A 21,659-nucleotide genomic window follows, 5' to 3' on the forward strand; every position below is an offset into this window, starting at 1 on the left:
AAAAATTACATCAAACTGCATGAAATCCCAACTGTGTGTGGGTTAAACTCTTGGCCTGGGGAAGTGACAATCGTTGATACAGGCATAACGATTAACAGCCATCATTGTTTGCTAATGAGGCATCGCTTTCCAAATGAACCTCAAAAAAAAAAAAAAAAACAAAAAACCCCTGAAGTGATCAATTTTAAATACATGAAGATTTTAACGTTCCGTAAGTGAGCATATGATTTTTTCCCCCATCTTATAAACAGTAGATGGCAAGAAAGGATTAAGGAATTGTATCCTTTTGACCCAAGGGTTTGGAGTGAGAGAATCAGTCGATCCCTACTACACTGATGTCACTTCCAGTTTTCTCAGTTTGGGGGCATTTTATTTGTGCTGCTGAAAATACTCACATTTTCTTTTCCCGTGAATTGTTCAGTACGCGTAGCACATGGTAACTACTCAGTCAGTGTTGGTTGAATGGATAAGCAATCAGTGGACAAATTCTATTTGAAGTGAGTCAATCACCGAAGTTTTCTGAGCTAATATCTCCACCAAATACTATGGTGGAAGTAAATACTGCTGTGGAAGAAATCTTGAGTTAGAAGGCAGGAGACTGAGTCCGTTTTCCAGCTTTGACTTCCCCAGATTGGGTCTTTGGCAAGCCCCCTTCCCTTCTCTGGTTTCAGTTTCCCCCCCCCGGGTCAGACTGGTAATCTCTCAGGCTCCAGCTCTAAAAGTTGATAATTTTACAAGTTTTCTGTAACGTAGTTTCTCCGCGTAGAAAAAGCGCGGGTGAGAGTCCCCATCCTGCTGATGTTATGGGGTCTCGTGGAACTCTGTGAGCTGTGTGGGAAGCCTCCTCCCGAGGACGGTGATTAATCATCACTGTTGCTAAGCGAGCCCGATGGAACGGCTCTAGTGGTCCGGGCAGCCCGCCCCTTTACCTGATGATTTATTCCTTGTCTGGCCCCGGCAACCCATTTTCCTCACCAAGAAAACCATTCTGCCCTCATAAAAATATGTGCAGAAGCGAAACTGATTTGATGAAACAAGCGCTTCAAGTAAAAAATATAAAAACCGTATGTTACTGAAGGGAAGTGGATTTCAAGCCTCCTAATGTGCGGCACCGGGCTCTGTGGTCACTTGATGGGGGGAAGTGCCACACTCTGCATTTCTGGAGGGAGCACAGTCAGGAGCAGAAAACACCCTGAGAGCGCCACCCCTGGAACTCTCTTTGGTACCTGCGCCCCTTCTTTCGCTCCATTTGTGGATACACCTGTGCGAGTACATCGGCGTTCACACAGACTCAGGAACAAACTCGTTTCTCAGGGGCGCCTGGGTGGCTCAGTCGTGAGCCAGGGGTGCCTTCTGCTCAGGTCTTGATCCCGGGGTCCTGGGATCTGAGCCCCGCATCGGGCTCCCCCGCGGGAAGCCTGCTTCTCCCTCTCCCACTCCCCCTGCTTGTGTTCCCTCTCTTGCTGTCTCTCTCTCTGTTAAATAAATAAATAAAATCTTTAAAACAAACAAACAAAAAACCCTCGTTTTTCAGAAGTGGCTGCCAACCCTGGGCTGGGGAACAAACACAGCAGCCTGTCCTGGGAAAGAAGTCTGGGTGGCATATCGCAAAAGAAAACCCTTCAAAAGCGATTTTCTGCAGAGATCCACATTTCCCATCATCTGGCTTTTGAGTTTGGGGAGATGTGCGGAAAGAAAAAGCCTCAGATCTTCCTCAGTTTTACAGATGTGTATACCTTTTTATTTCTTCTAGTTGCTTCTGGTAAAATCCTGAGGGACACCGGCACCCTGAATCACCATGGGCAATGAGAACAGCACCTCGGAAGGCCAGGTGGGTGTCAGGGAGCTCACCCCTCAACCTGCACGGGTCCCTTGACTGACCTTGACTGGATTTTTTTTTTTCAGCATCTCCTCTCCACCCAGGAAGGAACAAGCGAAAACACAGATTATGCATAAAGACATACGGACACACAGAAGTGTTTACCCTTTGCACTTTCAGAATTCTTGTATTAAGGCTAGCCCTGATTTTATAAGCCATATTAAAAAAAAAACTAGTTTAACTATTTTGTCCTTTTAAAATAATAAGAGTTTGGCACATTTTTCCGGGATTGTGACTATCCATCCGCTTACTTATGTGGATGCATCAGAGGAGGTTGAAATAAAACCTTATCCACACTCCTCCCCAAAATAAAGTTATGGCCCTTAAAGAGTGATCTTCAAATCTATCCATGTTGAGCAGATTAAACGTGAACTATCATTTCCATGTTAGGGAAGGTTTTCACAACTGAGGAATGAGCTTGAACTGCCTAATCGTGCATACTCCTGGGATTGTTAAAATATATTCAAATTTTATAGCTCTCCATTTTCAGTTTGAGAGACTTAATTCAGTGCCCTGGTGAACAAAATCAGGAGGACGCTTTCCTATTTATCTCACATACAGTGGAAATTCTGGTTTAATGGTATTGAGTTTTCTGAATGAGATAATCGGATCTGAAAGGCAGCATAAAGCAACTGGCTTTCCCTCTGCCTTCTTCCCTACAATCTTCTTTTCTCAAGGAGGAACACGGGAATCATTAAGACAAAACATGGCAAACTCCAGTCTTTAGGAGCAGGTCAGAAACAGTAACTGTGGTCAATGGCAGTATATGAGACAATAGGGAGGAGAAGGGACTGTGGCAAACAGGAGGCAAACAGGAGGGAGACTGTCCTATTGTCTGAAGGAGGCACCACCATCAACTCTGGCTGACGGCTGCCATGTGGGAGTGCAGGCCCAGGGTTACAAGACCTTCCCATCTCTTCAAGAGAAGTCAAAAGCCCGTATTTTTCTATGAAATCATAAAAGGATTTATAATTAAATTTTTTATTTTGAGGCAATGGTAGATTGGCATGCTGTGGCAAGACCTAATACAGAGAGGTCCCTGAACACTTTACCTAGTTTCCCCCGGGGTAGCATCCTTTGAAACTACAGTGCACACCCATACCCACATTGAGACAGTCAAGACACTGAACATTTCCATCACCTGAAGGATTCCTTTCGGTTTTCCTTTCACCACCTCCTGTTCCCCACCCCTAATCCCTGGCGCCTCGTTTGTCCTCTATGTCTGTAATTTTGGCTTTCTGAGAATGTTATATAAATAGAATCACACGGTATAGGACCTTTTGGAATTGGCTTTTCTCACTCGGCTTAATTGCCTCGAGATTCATCCAGGTAGTTACGTGTATCAGTAGTTTACTCCTTTTACTTGCTGAGTTGTGCTCCATGGTCTAGAAACATCTGGTTGTTTCCAGCTTGGGACGATGACAGATAAAGCTGTTGTGAACATTTGTGTACAGGTTTTTGTGTGCGTGTGAACACGTTTTCGTTTCTCTGGTGCAGATGCCCAAGAGCACAACTGCTGGGTCGTGTGCTAGTTGCATGTTCAGTTTTATAAGGAACCACCAAATGGTGAGATGGAATCTCTGTACCATTTTACATTCCCACCAGCAATACGCAATGGACGAGTGATCCAGTTTTGCCACATCCTTGTCATCGTTTGGTGTCACTATTTGGTGACACCATGCTGATGTGTGTGTTGTGATGTGTCGCTATGGTTTTAATTTGCATTTCCACGATAACTGGTGTTGCTGATCATCTTTCATGAACTTGTTGCTGTCTGTGTGTTCTCTTTGGTGAAATATGTGTTCATGTCTCTTATGCATTTTCTAATTGTTTTTTATAAACTGTTGAGTGTTAAGAGCCTTTATATGGTCTAGATACTAATCCTTTATCAGATTGTGGTTTGCAAATATTTTCTCCCCCACTCGTAGCTTGTCTTCTCATCACCTGAACAGGATCTTTTGCAGAACGAAGTTTTTATGAGGTACAACTGATCAGTTTTTCCTTTTCCTTTTCCTTTTCTGTCAAGTCTAGTGCTTTTGGTGTCAAGTCTAAGAATTCTTTTTCTACCCCTACATCCTGAAGATTGTCTCCTATGTTATTTTCTCCAAAAATTTTTTAGTTTGACATTTTGTATTAAGTCCATGGTCCATTTCGCATTCATGTTTGTGTAAGGTGTGAGATTTAGGTTGAAGTTCATTTTCTATGTTTTTGTTCTGTTTTCTTTTGCCCACAAATGGCCATCTCTCCACTACCGTGTGTTGAAAACACTATTTTTTCTCTACTAAACTGCTTTTGCACCTTTGTCAAAAATCAGTTGGTCATATTTGTGTGGGTCTGTTTCTGGGTTCTCTTTTGTATTCCATTGATCTATGTGTCTACTCCTCTGCTGATACCACACAGTCTTAATTACTGCTGCTATATAATAAGTCCTCTCCCTCCTGACTACTTTTCAAAATTGTTCTAGCTATTCTAGGGCTTAAAGCTTTCCATAAAATTTTAGAATAAGCTTGTCTATGTCTAAAAAATACCTTGCTGGGATTTTGATAGGGATTACATTAAACTATAGATATACTGGGAAAACTGACATATCTACTATGATGAGTCTTCCATTCCATGAACACACAGTGCTTCTTTTTGATTTCTTTCATCATCATTTCATAAATTTCAGCATATAGATCCTGCATATGTTTTAAGTGTATGCCTAAGTATTTCATTTTATTTGCAGTAATTATAAATAGTATTGTGTTTTTAACTTTGGTTTCCACATGTTCATTGTTAGTGTATTGATTTTTTTTGTATTGATCTTATATCCTGTGACCTTGCTGAACTCACTTATTAGTTCCCAAGGGCTTTTTGTAGATTCTTTGGGATTTTCTATGTAGACAATCATGGTGTTTGCAAATAGGGAGAGTTGCATTTCTTCTTTTCAATTCTTTTTCCTGCCTTATTACTGTGGCTAGGAATTCCAATACTACATTAATTAGAAATGGTCAGAGTGGACATCCTCACCTAGTTCCCAGCTGTGGGGGGAAAAGCATTCCATCTTTCACTGTTGAGTAAGATATTAGCTGCAGGATTTTATAAGTTCTCTCTCTCTCTTTAAACTTTTTATTTATTTATTTATTTATTTATTTATTTATTTATTTATTTATTTATTTATTTAGCTCTAGGCCTAATATGGGGCTTAAACTCATGACCCTGAGGTCAGGAGTCACATGCTCTACTGACTAAGCCAGCTAGGCACCCCTATAAATTCTCTTTATTAAGTTAAGGAAGATCCCCCTCTATTCCTAGTTTGCTAAGGATTTTTATCATGAATGGGTATTGGATTTTTTCAAATGCTTTTTTAATTTTTCTGTGACAATTGATGTGGCCATATGATCTTTCTTTCTTCTTTGGGCTATTGGTAGGTTAGATTGCACTGATTGATTTCCGAATATTGAACCAGTCTTGCATACCTGGAATTAATCCTACTTGGTTATGGTGTATAATTATTTATAAAGACTGTTAGGCTTGATTTGCTAACATTTTGTTGAGGATTTTTGTGTCTAAATTCACAATTTACATTGCTTGGTAGTTTTCCTTTCTTTCTCTGGCTTTGGTATCATGCTAAAACTAATCTCATAAAACGAGTTGGGGAGTGCTTTCTCCTATTTTCTTGGAAGAGGCTGAGTAAAGAAATTTTACAATTTTCAAAATGTTGTCAACTAATTTAAATTATTTTTAAACACTCTGTGAGCCAAAAAGATGCTCCTGCTGGCTGGGGTTGGCTCATCCTACCTCTTTGTGACCTCTAACTTACAGGAATGTTCTATCTTGTGTTTTGGAGTGAAGAAAGCCATGGCCATTGGTTCAGCACCTTCCATATGCAGACACAGTATAGGCACTAGACTCATATTGTGGCCTTTACTCCTGCTGATTAACAAACCAAGTGGCCCAGATTTAATACCTTCTCTAAAGACTTGCAGAGCTGTTTGGGCCCCAAGCCATCTGTAAGCTCCGCTGCTGGCTACAAACACGACAGAGCGATGTTTCTCACTGGGGGTGTATTTGTCCCCACCCCCGGGACATTTATCAATTCTGCAGGCAGGTTTACTCTCACAGCTCCAGAGTGGAGGTGCTATTGGTATCTAGTAGGGGTCAGGGATGCTGCTAAATGTTCTCAAGGTACAGGGACAGCCCCACAACAGAGAATTATTCTTCTCAAAATGTCAAAGGTGCCAAGGTTGAGAAAACCTAGAATAGAGGAACATTGGTCTTACCTGCTTGAAGAGACCTCCTTGGGGCAGTGGCTGAACTTTTGAATCTGAGATGAATTTCTACCTGAATACAGGCAAATTAAAATGGCTTACATGTTTTCTTCATCATTTATTAAATGACACTGTCCAGAATTAAAGGCTGGTTTACTTAGAATAGACTCATAGAGATGGAATTGCTAGGTCAAATAAAGGGTGTTTTCAAAATTCTTGCTATAGAACTAGATTGAGATCTATCTATATCTACGTACAAAATACTTTCCAGAAGGTGATTCGTATTTATACTTTTCTCATCAGGGTATGAGGGGGTCCAAATCTCACTGTGTCCTTGCAAGCAATGAATGTAGTTCAATGTTTCAGATCTTTACTTCTCACCTCCTGCCAGGCCCCAACCCCAGTTCCCTCCTGGAGCAGACAGGAGATGTCTTCCTGCCGTTGCAAATTTTCACAGCTCCAACCTCAGTCACACATGATCCAGTGGGGCATGATGGCATTGCCTTTAGGATTCCAGGATCAGCACGAGGTTTGCCTTCCACAGAGAAACAAGTGGGAATGAAGCACATTTGGCTGTAGGATTGGGGCTCCGCCATGGGATTGGTGTTCCAGACTCATCTTTCCACTGTCTCCTGAATGATCCACTGTCACCCCACTTTCCTCAAACCCAAACTAAGCTCCCCCTCCCCCATCCTTTTCTCCTCCTGTGTCTCCACTCCCAAGTACCATGATCTACCCTACCATCCGAGACAGAAATCTGGGGGTCACCTCTGACTCCACTCACCTCCATTCTCCCCATTTATTAAGTCATTCTATGATTTATAATTAATAAATGAATGGCCTGGCCACTTAGCCTTTCAAATTTCTATGTAATTAGGACTTTTCTTTTGGTTGCAAGAGCCAGAAACCTGTTTCCAGTGACTCTAAGCAGAGAAGGCTTATTTGGCTTATAGAATTAGGAAGTCCAGAGAGAGGGTCTAGCCTCAGCAGTCCAGAGGTTCAAAAGAGGACGCTGGAGATCTGTCTTCTCTGGATCTTGCTCTGCTTTCCTCCGTGATGCCTGAGTGCTTAGGGAGGTGCCCTCCGCCTGACAGAAACAGAAGAGAAACCAAAACCAAAAACACCACTGGCTGCTCCAGGTATCCAGACTTCCTCCCGTTAACGGTCCAGCCTCCCAGTCAGCATCCTCTGAGGACTGGCCCTGATGGTGTCGCGTGCCCTGGCTGGGATCCGTCACTGTGCCACCGGATGTGGACACTCTGATGCGCCAGCCCGAGTCATGCAGGGGAAAGGTGGGCCCAGGGGGTGACGGCCCCATCAATATCACTTAGAGCACTTTCTCAAAAGGATGAAAAGTATACGGAGCACATGTTCAAGATGTAGTTTTTTTCTAACAGTTTTTTTCCCCTCTCCACCCCCACCGCACACCCTGTTCCCTCACACCTGGATCAGTGCAGGCTGCCCCAAACTAGTTTTTCAGCCTCCACACTCCCTATCCGCCCCCCCCCCCCCCGCCCCCATCCGTGCCTCCAGGCCTCTCCCAGGGGCTCTGTGAAGACGCACTTGGAGGTCCTAGCATTCTGCTTACACGTGACCTCTTAGAAGGAAAGGCAGGGGTCTGAAGGGTCCTCCTGCCCACAGATGAAAGACCAGGCATGGAGGGCCAGCCCCCGCATCAGGGCAAAGCACGATGACAGGCCTGCCCAGGGCCAACCCTTGCCTTCTTCCTACACCCTTGGGCTGCAGGTGCCTTTCCCTCTGGTGACTAATGTCTCCTGGTAGCCATGGGCAGGGTGGGAGTACCCCCAGCAGGAAGAGAAACCAGCCAAGACTGTCCCTCTGGTACTGCGGCGGGGGGTGGGGGGGTGGGGGGGTGGGGGGTGTTCCTGTTCACCGCGGCCCCTCCTGACGGTGAGACTCCTTTGCTTTCAGCAAGAGAACTCTGGCTCGCGTAACGTCATCCTGTGGCCTCCAAACCCCGAGCCTGCGCAGGTACCGGGAGATGTGCTCTGCTGCTCAGCCCCCTTCCTAACATCTAGGCCTTTGCACACTTGGCGCGTGGCATGTTCCTTCAAATTTTTGGGTTTGCTCCGCCTTCTCCCATTGCCTCCTTTCATCTACCTCAAAGGAGCTGTAAAACACAGCAGAATCTGCAATCTATGTTTAGATTTTCTTAAGACAACATCTTGGGGTGCCTGCCCAAGAGCCGGCACTGCAGCCCTGCTTCCAGACGCTCAGTAAAGCTCACGTTCTCGACGTAACGCAGACGCTGGGAGCCCGCGCTAACCGCCCGCTCGCCTCCGCTTTGCTTTCCCTTGTCCTCGAGGCTTTGGACGGCGCGGTGGCCCCGCGGCCCCGTCTTCGCCGCCCGTGGGCAAAACTGGTGTGTCCTGAGAAAAGATTGCGTTCTGCATCCGCTGTCCCTGTCGTCAGGCAGCTAGCTAGCTGCCTGAGCCCCGGAGTTTTCGCTCCGGCTGAGTGTTGGCCGTCCCCTGGGGAGGAGGGCCAATTAGGAGCTTTGCGTCGGTTTCAAGGAGATTTTTACCTGGAGAGAATGTCAGGCCAGGTCGGTGTGTGCTTGTGAGTGTGGTCAAGGGGAGACCGCAAAAGGCCACCTGCCCTGAAATCCCGACACACGAGGGAGGGGCGTGAGGCCCGGCGTGGCGTGTTCCTGGCTTTAGGAAAAGAGCCTGGGTGGCTCGGTCGGTGAAGTGTCCGACTCTCGGTTTTGGGTCAGGTCGTGGTCTCGGGGTCGTGAGATCGAGCTCTGCAGAGTCTGCTTGAGATTCTATCTCTCTCCCTCCCCCCTCCACTGCTCACTCAAGCGCTCTCTCTCTTAAATAAATAATTAAAATCTTAAAAAAAAGAAAAGAAAGGGGCGCCTGGGTGGCTCAGTTGTTAAGCATCTGCCTTCGGCTCAGGTCATGGTCCCAGGGTCCTGGGATCGAGCCCCGCATCGGGCTCTCCGCTCCGCGGGAAGCCTGCTTCTCTCTCTCCCGCTCCCCCTGCTTTTTACTTCTCTTGCTTTGTCTCTCTATCAAATAAATAAATAAAATCTTGAAAAAGGAAAGAAAGGAGCTGCTCCACCCTCAAGGGTGGCTGCCAGGTAAGGTCTGATTGGTGTGCTTGTTTCGCTGTATATCCCACCAGGGATGTTGTCAAAAACTGACCTCTGTCCTCGGGAGCGGAAATAGAACACGAAGCCAGAGACTGGGGATAAAGAGGAACAGTGATTTTTATTACCTTGCCTGGCAAAGAGGCTGCTGCAGGCTAATGCCTTCAGCACTGCAGACCGGGCCGGAGAAACAGGCTGAGGGGTTTGCAGGATCTGGGCGGTTTCGGTAGGAAGGTGGCGCGTGCTGCCAGCCGCATGGGCATGTCCCCCCGGGTGGTCTCCTGACGGGCGCCGGCGCCCGCCCATGGAGGAAAGACATTAGGGTTCAAAGCCGACGGCCGAGAAAATTCTCGAGATGTCTTTGGTGCAAAAAGGTGGTTTCATTAAAGCCCAGACACAGGACCCGTGGGCAGAAAGCTGCGCTGGGGTCATGAGCAGTGGCCCATTACATACTTTCAAGTTGGGAGGGGGTTAGGGAGAGCGTAAGTCCCTAAGGAATTTTGGAAGCAAGGTTTCCAGGACCTTGAGGGGGCTAGCTATTGGTGGGAAAAGGTCATTTATTACCATCTAATAAAACCTTAGTCATGAGACCCTTCAGATGTATATCGGAGGGTCATATGCTTGGGGGATGATTGCCGACACGTATCTTGGGGGGTTTAGAGATAAAGGAAGTTTCCAAAAGAATTTTTATATGTTAAACTAGGCTTACAGGATCTTGGGTTGGGGGAGGGGGTTGGGCTAGGATTACCCTTTGCCCTTAGCAAAGTGTCAACATCCAGGCTGTTGAATCCCTAGAGGAATGTCACTCTGCCTGTTTGAAGGACTTGTCAATGGGCTGTAGGTAGTAAGGAAATTTAATAATTTCTCTTCTGCCTCTGTTTCCCACATCACCGCCACCCCAGTCTTGTTACGGAACACAGTGAGTTAGCCAGATGTCAATATCGACACCGAGTTCCTGAAACAAAGGATTCTGTAGAAATTTTTCTATTGTGGTAAAATATACATTATATGAAATTTATCACTGCAACCATTTTTCAGTGTACAGTGGATGATTCAGTGGTGTGAAGCACATTCACGTTGTGCAACCATCCCCACCACCCATCTCCAGAAAGTTTTCATGTTTTCAAACTGAAATTGGGTACATATTAACCGATATCTCCACATCCCCCTCGCCACTCCCAGCCCTCGGCAGCCACCATGCTACTTTCCGTCTCTATAAATCTGACTCCACTTGGCACCTCGCCTAAGTGGAGTCACTTTTGTCACTGATCTGTTTCACTTAGCACAATGCCTTCAAGGTTCATCCTCGTTGCAGCCTGTGTGAGAATTTCCTTCCTCTTTAGGGCTGAATAGTACTCCATTATCTTTATCCCACATTCTCTTCACTCATTCATCCACTGATGGACATGTGGTTGCTGCCACCTTTCAGGGGGTGTGAATAATGTTGCTATGAACACAGCTGTGCAAATATGTGTGACTCCATGCTTTCAGTTCTTTGTGGTAGATATCCAAAAGTAGAATTTGCTGGATCATATGTGAATTCTATGTTTACTTCCCTGAAAACCACCAGATTTTCCACAACGGCTGCACCATTTTACATTCCCATCAACAGTGCACAAGGGTTCTAATTTCTCCACATCCTTGCGAACTCTTGGGGTTTTTTTGTTTTGTTTTGTTTTGGTTTGTTTTTTGCTTTTATAATAGCCATCCTAGTGGGTGTGAAGTGGTGTTTCATTGTGGTTAGAGGCTATGTCTTTTTTTTCTTTAAATTTTTTATTGTTATGTTAATCACCATACATCACATCATTAGTTTTTGAGGTAGTGTGCCATGATTCATTGTTTGTGCATAACACCCAGTGCTCCACGCAGAATGTGCCCTCTTTAATACCCATCACCAGGCTAACCCATCCCCCTACCCCCTCCCCTCTAGAAACCTCAGTTTGTTTTTCAGAGTCCATCGTCTCTCATGGTTCGTCTCCCCCTCCGACTTACTCCCCTTCATTCTTCCCCTCCTGCTATCTTCTTCTTCTTTTTTTTTTCTTAACATATATTGCATTATTTGTTTCAGAGGTACAGATCTGTGATTCAACAGTCCTGCACAATTCACAGCGCTCACCATAGCACATACCCTCCCCAATGTCTATCACCCAGCCACCCCATCCCTCCCACCCCCCACCCCTCCAGCAACCCTCAGTTTGTTTCCTGAGATTAAGAATTTAGAGGCTATTTCTGATCAGTGGTCAGTGGAGCCCTCTCTGCAGATCTCATGTGCCCAGAAGGAGGCAGCCATATAAAGTTCTGGAAAAGGAGCATTCTGGAAAAGGGAAGAGCAGGTGTGACATGTCTGGGAGGGATGAGCTTGTTGTATTTTGAGATCAGCAAAGAAGGCCAGTGTGGCTGGAGGAGAGTGGGTGAGAGATTATGTCGAGATGCAAGATCAGGGAGGTGGGTGGGGGTGAATCTCATAGGTCATTATCAGCTTTCTAACTGGGATGCAAAACCACCAGTGAGTTTTCAGCAGAGATGTGACATGAGCTGATTTGAGATTTTATTTTATTTATTATTATTATTTTTTTTTTTTTTTAGAGAGGAGTGTGTGCGGAACCAGTGGGTTGGGGGATGGGGTGGGGTGAGGGGGGCGCTAGAGAGAGAGAATCCCAAGCAGGCTCCGGAGCCCAACATGGAGCTCGATCTCACAAACCCGAGGTTATGACCCGAGCCGAAACCAAGACTCGGATGCTCAACCGACTGGGCCACCCGGGTGCCCCGGTTTGAGATTTTAAAAAGAGCTTTGCGGTTGCCATGTAGAGAATGGTCTTTAAGGGGCAGAGGGCAGAAGTGGAGGAGGGACAGCAGTGAGGAGGCCGTTTAGAAGTCAGAGACGCGGATGGTGATGGCTTGGAATGAGGTGGCAGGGAAGGGGGTCCCTGGATTGGGGGTGTACTTTGAAGGCAGGGAGGGTGGGCTTGATGATGATGGAATTTGGGGGTGGGGAAAAGAGCGGAATCAAGGATGAGCCCTAGGTGTTGGGCCTGAGCTGCTGAGCAGATTGAGACATCACTTCCCTGAGATCAGGAGGTTTGGAGGAGGGGCAGGTTTAGGGGGAAGGTAGAGAATCAAATGCTCTGGTTTGGCCGTAACATCTGAATGCCTTTCGGGCACTCCAGTGAAGGAGGCATTTGGATGCACAAGAGGTGGAGCTTGAGACGCCTGTTGGAGTCACCAGCGTAGGTGTTTAAAGCCGGATGAGAACACCTGGGGAGTGGGTGAGGATGGGAAAAGGGACTCGGGACTAATCCCTGAGATGTCCTTTAATATTTAGGTGTGAGCCTCAGGGGTAGGGGGCAGTTTGTGAAGGAGTTGTAGCAGAAGACATAGGAAAATGAGGGACCGGGGAGATCCATGGAGGGGAGTGTCAAGAGAAGGTAGAGGCATTAGATGCTCCCGAGAAATCAAGGAGCAGACACCTGCCCATTGACTTGGCAATATGAAGGCCTTCCGTGTGAGGGAAACTCATACTGCCCCTTGAACCCTTGATAAGCATTTCCAGTGGAATGACAGGGATGCAGTTTGGATGCCTGAAGAGGGAATTGGAGATAAGGAAGTAGAGAGAGGGGTAGAGATAACGCAATAAGCTTTTCTAGGAAAGGGAGCCGAATATTGGGAGGGTAGCTAGTAGAGGGAGTTGCCTGAGGGTTTAAAGATTGAAGATCTTAGATGGCTGCCTGCTGGTGGGAATGAGGGAGAGAGGCAGAGGTTGATGGAGGATGGGTGATCGACCAGTGGACCCGGGGAAGGCTGACCTTGACTGTTGAGAGTTGATGGGATTGGAGCTGACTTGGGCTTACAGGAGCAATCCCCCCATCATTGTGGATGGTGGAGGGAAGAGGGAAGCAGATACGCCTGGAAGTTGTGAGGACGGGGGAGGGGAGGCAGCTCTCTTCTGATGGCTGATTGGGGTGCACGTGCGGCAGAGAGTGGGGGTCAGATGGGGCAGGGGTGTACTGAGCTGCTCGGGAGTCGGGGGTTGGCAGGTGCCTGAGGAGAATGGACCTTCATGTAGTCACGGAGAGAGGCAGGGATGTGAGGCCCCATAGGACCTCTCTTCATAATCTCTTGGCAGGGGGCTGGCAAATTATCTTAATGATTTTTGCTTTTGAAATTTTTTGGCAACAACTGATCGTTGACTTAGTTATTGACCTTTTAACCTTAACTCAAGAAGTCAAGTTTAATAACATCACCATGGTCCGGTATCTGGATCCTGCTGACGAGTCAGTTATTTCTTCTTTGATCCACACAAACCCTATTCAAACTCTGAAATTTAGGAATATGGCCTGGAGGGTTTTTTTGTTTTTTGTTTGTTTCTGTGCTCCCTAGAGAACAGAAGCCATTGGTGGGGCAAGTTCGCACACGCAGGCTGGGCTGAGCCCATCCATTTACTGAAGGTTCCTCCTCATGCGCTAAGGGCTCTCAGCTCCAGCCCAGCCACTGGGTCATACCTGTCATTGCACCTTGGGTCCTGGGTCCTCGTGGTCACTCCTACTCCGTCCCTGCAGGAACTGACTCACGGAGGCCTCGGGGCAGGCGGTTGCTCTCTGGGAGTACGGGGCAGCCCCTACCAACGTGCACAGCTGTGACCCACGTCCAGACCCCAGGCCTCCCCTTCCTGGCAGCTCTCCTTCCTGCAGACGTGTTGGTTGGGAAGGACGAGAAAGCCACAGTTATAACCGGGGCTGTGGAGGGTGACTCGTGTGGGGGTGGCGGGCACAGGCCAGCCAAGGGTCGGCAGAACGTCTCACGCTGAGCCCAGGGGAGTCTGCGCTATCGCTGGGAGGGTCAGGGTCCTAGCGTGTGTGTCCGTCTTTGGGGCAGAGGTAGAGGTGGCACTTTGACAAGAGTAGCCTTCATCCAATGGCACTTCCTGGGGTTTCCTGCATCATGACCCGCGTGGAAGGACTCATGGTGAAATAAGAGCCCCTCCAGCTCCTGGTCCCAGGCTGTGACAGTGAGCATGACAATGACAGTTGTTCCTGTTCTTTACTGAGTGTTCCGTTTGGGGGAGCCCCACAGAAGGCCTCTGAGCTTCCAGATAGCAGAGGGGAAGGACGGCCTTCCACCCACGGGCATTACCACCTCCTGGATTCCCCTCAGGGCTGTCATGATGCCCGTTAACAGCTCCGGCGGCGTGAGGAGGGAGAAAAAACATCCCATCCTGTTATTGCAATGGCCTGACTTAAAAATCTGTGATCATTTAAAAAAAACAAACAAACAAACAAACTCTTTTAAAGCAAATTCATCGTCTGGGAGTTTCTGTAGTTTGAGTCCCAAAAAAAAATGATCTTCAACTATCCTGCCCCTGGGTGTCAGCCCCAGGGAGCTGCTGTCTGGGCTCAGAGCTGAAGGACAGGCAGAAAAGAAAGGGGATCCAGAGGGTGGAGAGCAGGTCTCTGTGCACTCCCTGCAGCCCCGGCCACATAGGGGCAGGCCCCCCTGGTTCCTGGCTCCAAGTCTAAGAAGCAGCCGGGGCCTGAGGTTTGTTCCTGAAGGCGACCTCAGCCCTGTGGCCCAGGCTGTGGAATTCCCCGGCATCCCAGAAACGGAGGATCAGGAGCACGGGAGATCCCCTGCTACGTGAGCTGACCCTGGGGTCTGGATCACCCAGAAACGTGACTGAGCATGTCTCTGCAGGCTGAGGTTAGCTATGGTTCAGGTGCTGGGTGACGATTCTTGTGTCTCATTAATAGATAAATAACCCCTCAGTGTGGGCATGGATTGCTTCAAGCTACAGATGCTTGGGGTCCCAAGTTTAAGTTGGGGGGGGGCAATTTCTCTCTTTTGTGAGGGACCCAAAGAACCCAACGTTCTGAGAGCATTAAACGAGCCCTGGAAGAAACAACGTCTTCTACTATTCCACTGGCAGTGGGTGGGCATCTGGGATGATTTAACTGCACGTAATGAGAAAAAAAAAATGGAAGGAAGAGACAATTAACCAGTGTGAACCCCAGTTCGTGACAATGGAGAGCCCCTCCACTGTGAATCTCTGCTACCACAGTCTCTCCTAGGGAGCCCCTCGCCTGGAGGCTTGCTGCTAACTCTCACAGAGGCCTTTATTAAAGTTTGCAAACTGCATGGCTCCAGGTTTGGGCCGGATGCATCTTCTGAAGAATCAGATTAACTGCTTTAGCTCTAAGCGGACTTAGCCCCTGGGGCTCTTAGTTAATGAGTTTTGAATCCGTTTCTTCTTTGTAATAATAATAACTCACATATATAAGTGTCTTCTATGGTCTAGCCTTGTGTTAAGTGCTCCTCATGTGTTATGTTATTTAACCTTGAAAACCCTGTAATTATGATCCCCATTTTCCAGATACGGTAATGGGGACATAGACCCTGAAGGTTTACAGCTAAATAAGCAGTAAAGCTTGGCTTTTAACCACTGCACCTGCGCCCTTATTCTTGAGTCCAACCGCATGCTGCTCTGGCAGGAAAATGAGCAGATGTAGGAATTTGAGAGGGGCAAAACATAAGGTTTATGCCTGCATTTCAAATCAAGTTGAATGAATGTTATAGGACATGATAGGCTATCCTGACAAACCCAACTCTTTAAAAAAAGAGACTCTCCTTCATATGTGCCACTCTTTGCCATATTGATGAGGTGCTCCTGTCAGTCCCTGAGGCAGGCGGGCCAGGGATTGTGGTCGCCATTTTATAGACCTCTGTCTAGAAACAGGCTCCAAGAGGTGCAACGATTTGGGTTTTCTGAATGGTCCAGCCTTCCTTAAATTATATTCCTTCTAAAATATTAAATCCACAGAAGACATTAATATTAGGCAGTGTTTCTGAAGTCTCAAAGGTTTTCCTTTCTTCATAGACAAAAGATGTCAGAACATGTCAACTCAGGCCTGGGTTCTTTTAGGGTAACTCTTCCATTCTGACCCAGATGCTGTTGGGTGAGGGAAAATAGGTATCATTCACTGAATGTGGAACTCTCATTCACTCGCTGGGAGGATAGGGACCACGTCTTTTTTTTTTTTTTTCCTCTCTAATTCAACTTTTTATTTGGAATTTTTCAGGTTTACAGAAATGTTGCAAAGATAGTACAGAACTCCCACTTACTCTTCTCGCAGCTTCCTCTAAAATTAACATCTTATCCCATGTCTTTTAAAATCTTCTGTGTCTACCTAGAACCTAGATTCAACCCTTCCTGGACATGAGGCAGAAGCATCCAAATCCCACTGCAAACACGACCCTTGTTTTCTCCGTATTTTGAGGGAAGAGTGGGCCTTCAAACCCAGCTCTCTCCGACCCCAAAGCTTGTTCATTTTTCTGCCACGTTCATGACAGAAAACATTCCATCTGGGGTAGCTGAAAATTCCACCCTCGGAGCCCCCCCTTTCTCGGCCTGACAAAGTGCCTGCTAGGTGAGGCTCAAGGCCGGGGCGTCCTCTGCTGTCGGTGTGGGTGAGCTGCTTCAATTTTCAATCTTTCCTTTTCTTCCCGGAGGGGAAGAGATGTTTGGGATGATCCAGCAGAACTGGTCTGAGCATTTGCCTTCCCGTGACAGGGCAGATGGGCGGCCCAAGCCGGCCCCAGCACGGAACATGTGTTCCTCCATATTTGGCAGCCTGTCGGTTGTTTCTGAAATACGATTCCTAGTGCCATGGGGATGACCTTTGGTCTACTTCCCAGCATTCACCTGCAGTCACACTGCTCCCAAGAAGCTTGCTCAGAGTGGGCGAGTTGGCAAGACACTCTAGTCATGATTTAACCGTGTTAACTCAGCCTCTTTATGGGCATGACCAGTAAGCCGAAGGGAGCACATTGAAGAGGTAAGGTCAGGGGAACTTTTTTTTTTTTTTTAAATGGTAAGACACTTTAGCTCTTGATAAAGTGTATTTTTTAGAGCTGGAAAGTCCCTGTTTAAAGATGCCTTTAAAACAGACCCTGGGCTCTGGAGTATTCTAGAGCCAAAGAAAGGCTGTTTACTCAAGCAGTGGCAGCAGCGGAAAGATTTGAAGAAGAAACTTGACAAGGCAGTTTGTCATGTGGAGGATTGCCCAGTTTTTTGCCCAGGCTCCTGTTTGGAAGCGTGAGGGAAATTTTAGACACACATGCTGTTTTGCAGCGATGCCTGTTGACACAGCAGACCCCCGAGAGTCCTGCGAACAGCAGGACTTAGCGCTGTTGCTAGGATGGAGAAACTGCAAGGAGCGGAAATGTGGTAGAAGAGATCTGAGGCCTGTGTGTGCTTCCCCCGGTTTGCCAAAGTGGCTACCGGACCCAGCGGAAATACTCTCTTTTTTTATTTATTTTATTTTTATTTTTTAAAAAAGAGTTTACTTATTTATTTGAGAGAGAGAGAGCATGAGAGAGAGAGAGAGAACATGAGTCGGGGGGGATGGGGCAGGGGCAGAGGGAGAAGCAGACTCCCTGCTGAGCGAGGAGCCCGACAATGGGGCTCGATCCCAGGACCCTGGGATCATGACCTGACCCAAAGGCAGATGCCTAACCAACTGAGCCACCCAGGCACCCCTAAATGGAAATACTCAATTTTTTTTAAACATTCAACAAATATTTATGAAGTGCCTCTCCATGCCAGGTGCTATTTTGCGCAGTGAATCTAGGCTCCTGTACCACATTATTCATAAATGCCCCGTTGTTTTAGTTACTTGGAGTGTGGCAGGAAGATGGCAGGGATCATAGGCAACTGTTTCCACATCCGGTGAGCCCACATAAGGTAGAGTTCAGGAGGACAGGCTGGGTCTAAGTCCCGGCTCTGTCACTTTCAAGCTGTGTGATCTGGTGCATGTGCGGGGTGTTCTTATCTGTGAGATAGGGTTGTTGTAAGGACTGAATGAGTTTAAATAGGTAAAGCTCTTAGAAGAACAGCACTTGGCACATGGAAAGTGTTTATGGTAATAAGTTGGCTGTTACTGTTACTGTTACAGCAGAAAAAGTACTACCTTGGTGTTGGATGGTACTCTTATTGTGGGCAAAGTGTCGGACTTTAAGAAAGAAGACCTGGCCAAGCCACTGAATGCTCTGTTTCTCATCTGAGAAATGGGAAACATTATTTTACCTTCCTGTTTCACTCATAGGGATTTTGTAGGAATCTGATAGATGTCAAAGCACTCTGAAAAGTACGATGTGCCATCCTATTGATAGTACTGGTGCTTTTATTCTATTTTTTAAAATTTTTAAAAAAGATTTATTTATTTATTTGGCAGAGAGAGAGAGGGAGTGCACACAAGTAGGCAGAGCGGCAGGCAGAGGGAGAGGGAGAAGGGGGCTCCCTGCTGAGCAAGGAGCCCGATGCGGGACTCAAGCCCAGGACCCTGGGATCATGACCTGAGCTGAAGGCAGACACTTAACCAACTGAGCCATCCAGGCGCCCCTGTTTTTTTTTTTAATTTTTAAAAAAGATTTATTTATTTATTTTTAGAGAGAGAGAGAGCATGAGCAGGGGGAGGGGCAGAGGGAGAGAGAAAGAGCCCTGGAGAGAAGCAGACTCCCTGCTGAGCGTGGAGCCTGACACAGGGCTCGATCTCACAACCCTGAGATCATGGCCTGAGCCAAGATCGAGAGTCAGACTGAGCCAGCCAGGCTTCCCGCTGAGCAAGGAGCCCGAAGTGGGCCTTGATCCCAGGACCCTGGAATCATGACCTGAGCCAAAGGCAGATGCCTAACCAACGGAGCCACCCAGGCGCCCCTAAATGAAAATACTCAATTTTTTTAAACATTCAACAAATATTTATGAAGTGCCTCTCCGTGCCAGGTGCTATTTTGGGCAATGAATCTAAGCTTTCAGAACCCAGTACTGATGCTTTCATGGCAACTCCATCCATATCTGTTTTGTTGGAGAGAGATGGTATTCTTCTTGCAGATTAGCTTTCTAGTAGGGGGAGGGGTTGGGCTGCTGAAAAGGCAGAAAGGCAGACCCTTTTCTCTGCTTTAAAGATGAATCTGAGCCGTTGTTATATTTCCTCAGCGAGGGAAGTTAACACGTGGTCCCTTATCCCCTTTAGTTAGAGCAGAGATCTGCCTCCTTCTACCATCTGTTGTTTGCATCTGTCTGGGCTGTTAGACATGTCAGTGTCTTTCCAGAATTACTTTAAAGTAACCTTGATCGTGGAATAAAGAGCAGGAGATTTATCTGTTAAATTATTTGCAGAATCATTCGCTGCTGATAATGTGATTGAAAGGGAAGCCTGGCTGCAGAAGGTATTTGGAGCCAAGGCCTGCATGACATTCTGACAAGTAGGAATTGGGTCACAATTTTTAAAAAATTCAGGACCTGATATGCAAATGTCACTCACTCTGTATTGTTACTCCTGAGCTACCGTAGTAAAAATTTTTAACTCACGCATCCAAAGGTAGTAGTGTTATATAGATCAAGAACGTTCTAGAAGGGTCAGGAGCACTTCAGAGGTTGAATTGACAGTGATTTAAAGTTTGAACTGCCTTCATACTACCCAACAGGGATGACTGTCATCCCGGTTCACAGGTCAGGAGACTGAGGTCTGTGGGACAGGGTGGAGCTCCCATTTCGGGGAATTGTTCAGCCAGCACGGAAGTCATACCAGCAGGGAGGGGGTCAGCAGTCCTTCTTTTAGGTGAGGGATCAGCCCCAGCTCTCTCTGCCTCCTTCAACACTACCCCATTAAAGGGATGGAACAAAAATGCCTTTTCCCGGCTCTGGGGTCGGAGAGAAATGGGTCCGTCTAGACTCCACTGCTGTGTGATCTTGGCCAAAGACTTACCCTCTGCAAGCCTCAGCTATAAAGCAAGGACATGAATAGCACTTTCCTCTTAGAGTCGTTGTGAAGTTTCAATCACATGGTTCACGGAGACCAGTAGCCCAGTGCCTGGTACTTAGTAAGTGCTCAATAGACAGGAGCTATTCTTATTGTCATTTCCCCCCACAATCTGTCTCAGCAAAAGAGAATGGAGATTTTCTAATTGTAGTATCATGTTAGCACTAGGATGTGGGGCCCTGAGAGTTGAGGCATCTTTGATTTTTTACCTTTGGACACAATTGGGTGTACAAAGTAGCCAGCCGGTCAGACACGTGCCCTAGTCGGGGGAAACATACCCAAAGCTAATTTGCCGTTCAGGCTGCGTGTGAAGGTCAAGGACATCACCCATCCAGCAGAAAATTCAAGGTCTCGAGAAGACCCCCCGCCCCAGGTTCAGATTGCACAGATGATTTGCACCCGAATGTCCCACGGAAGCTCCAAAATTGATTTCCAACAACCCCAGCCTAGAGGTTGATAGAGTTGGTGGGTGGCATCCTCCCTTCCCGGGAGGACTGGGTCTCCCTTTGGGGGGCCCTGTGTTTACACCTCTGTGGTCATGGCATGGGGGGGGCTGTCTCCCTAGACTGTGAGCAACTCTAGGGAAGGGATGGAGTCTCGTTCATTTTTGTAGCCCCCACTTCTAGCTTTGGTTCTGGTGCGTGTGTTTTATTTTATCTTATTTTAATTTATTTTTAAAAAATTTTTATTTATTTGAGAGAGAATGAGCATGGGCGGAGCACAAGGGGGTAGGGGCAAGGGCAGAGGGAAAAGGAGAAGCAGGCTCCCCGCCGAGCATCGGCTCCGTCCCAGGTCTCCGGGATCATGACCTGAGTTGAAGGCAAACGCTTAACCGACTGAGCCACCCAGGCGCCCCTAGATGAATGTATTTTAGATAATTGAATGAATCGACAAATCAGTAAATACTTTCTGGAAGATCTGGGTGAAATGAGATATATATTAAATGATTCGACTGCATCAGGATCCCGTACCCACAACTGGTAAATTGATGGGCTTAGGAGAGGCCTTTTGTATTTTCACTTGCTGGCTTTGTTGGGCAAGGCCGGCTGGATCTGTCTCTCGAGTCACGTAGGGGAGCAGCATCCCCTGAGGGGTGAGAGATTTCTAGCAACAAGGAGCAGGCAGCCCCAGGGAGCCTAGGAAGTCCGGAGAAGCTCTTCTTGCGTGTCTCCTGGTTCCTCACCTCCACCACCTCCCTCACGGACAGGACCTTGGGGCTCACGGAGCTCGGTTTCTCCCAGGCACCCAACAAGCCATGTGCCTAGGTCTGAGCTGTAACAGCTGGAGGAAAGGGAAGCTTGTTTCTAATTCACATGAAGGTGCTGTCTGCTCACAGGCCACGCACCTGCCCAGAGCAGCGTCACCTTCCAATTTTCACGAAGGTGCCCCCCAGGCCAGGGGCTGCCCTGCGCTGTGGATTTGGATCATCTGCCAGGTTTAAGCAAGGTGAAGAGAAATGAGGCCTTGTGCTAACTGTCCCCAAAAGTGTGTTCCATGGAACACTAGCTCTAGTAGATGGTAACAGGTGGCACGTGAACAAAGGGATCCTGTGGTCAAGAAACTTTGGGAAAAGGAGGTAGAGTTCAATGTCATTTGACCACAGA

General features: G+C 47.2%; 1 pseudogene; it reads left to right on the forward strand.

The window, feature by feature from the left end:
* The window catches only part of LOC118356320, a 61,163-nt pseudogene that overhangs the window by 14,858 nt on the left and 24,646 nt on the right, over window positions 1–21,659 (forward strand).

This window comes from Zalophus californianus, chromosome 15, assembly GCF_009762305.2.
Source record: "Zalophus californianus isolate mZalCal1 chromosome 15, mZalCal1.pri.v2, whole genome shotgun sequence".
Taxonomy (NCBI): Eukaryota; Metazoa; Chordata; class Mammalia; order Carnivora; family Otariidae; genus Zalophus; species Zalophus californianus.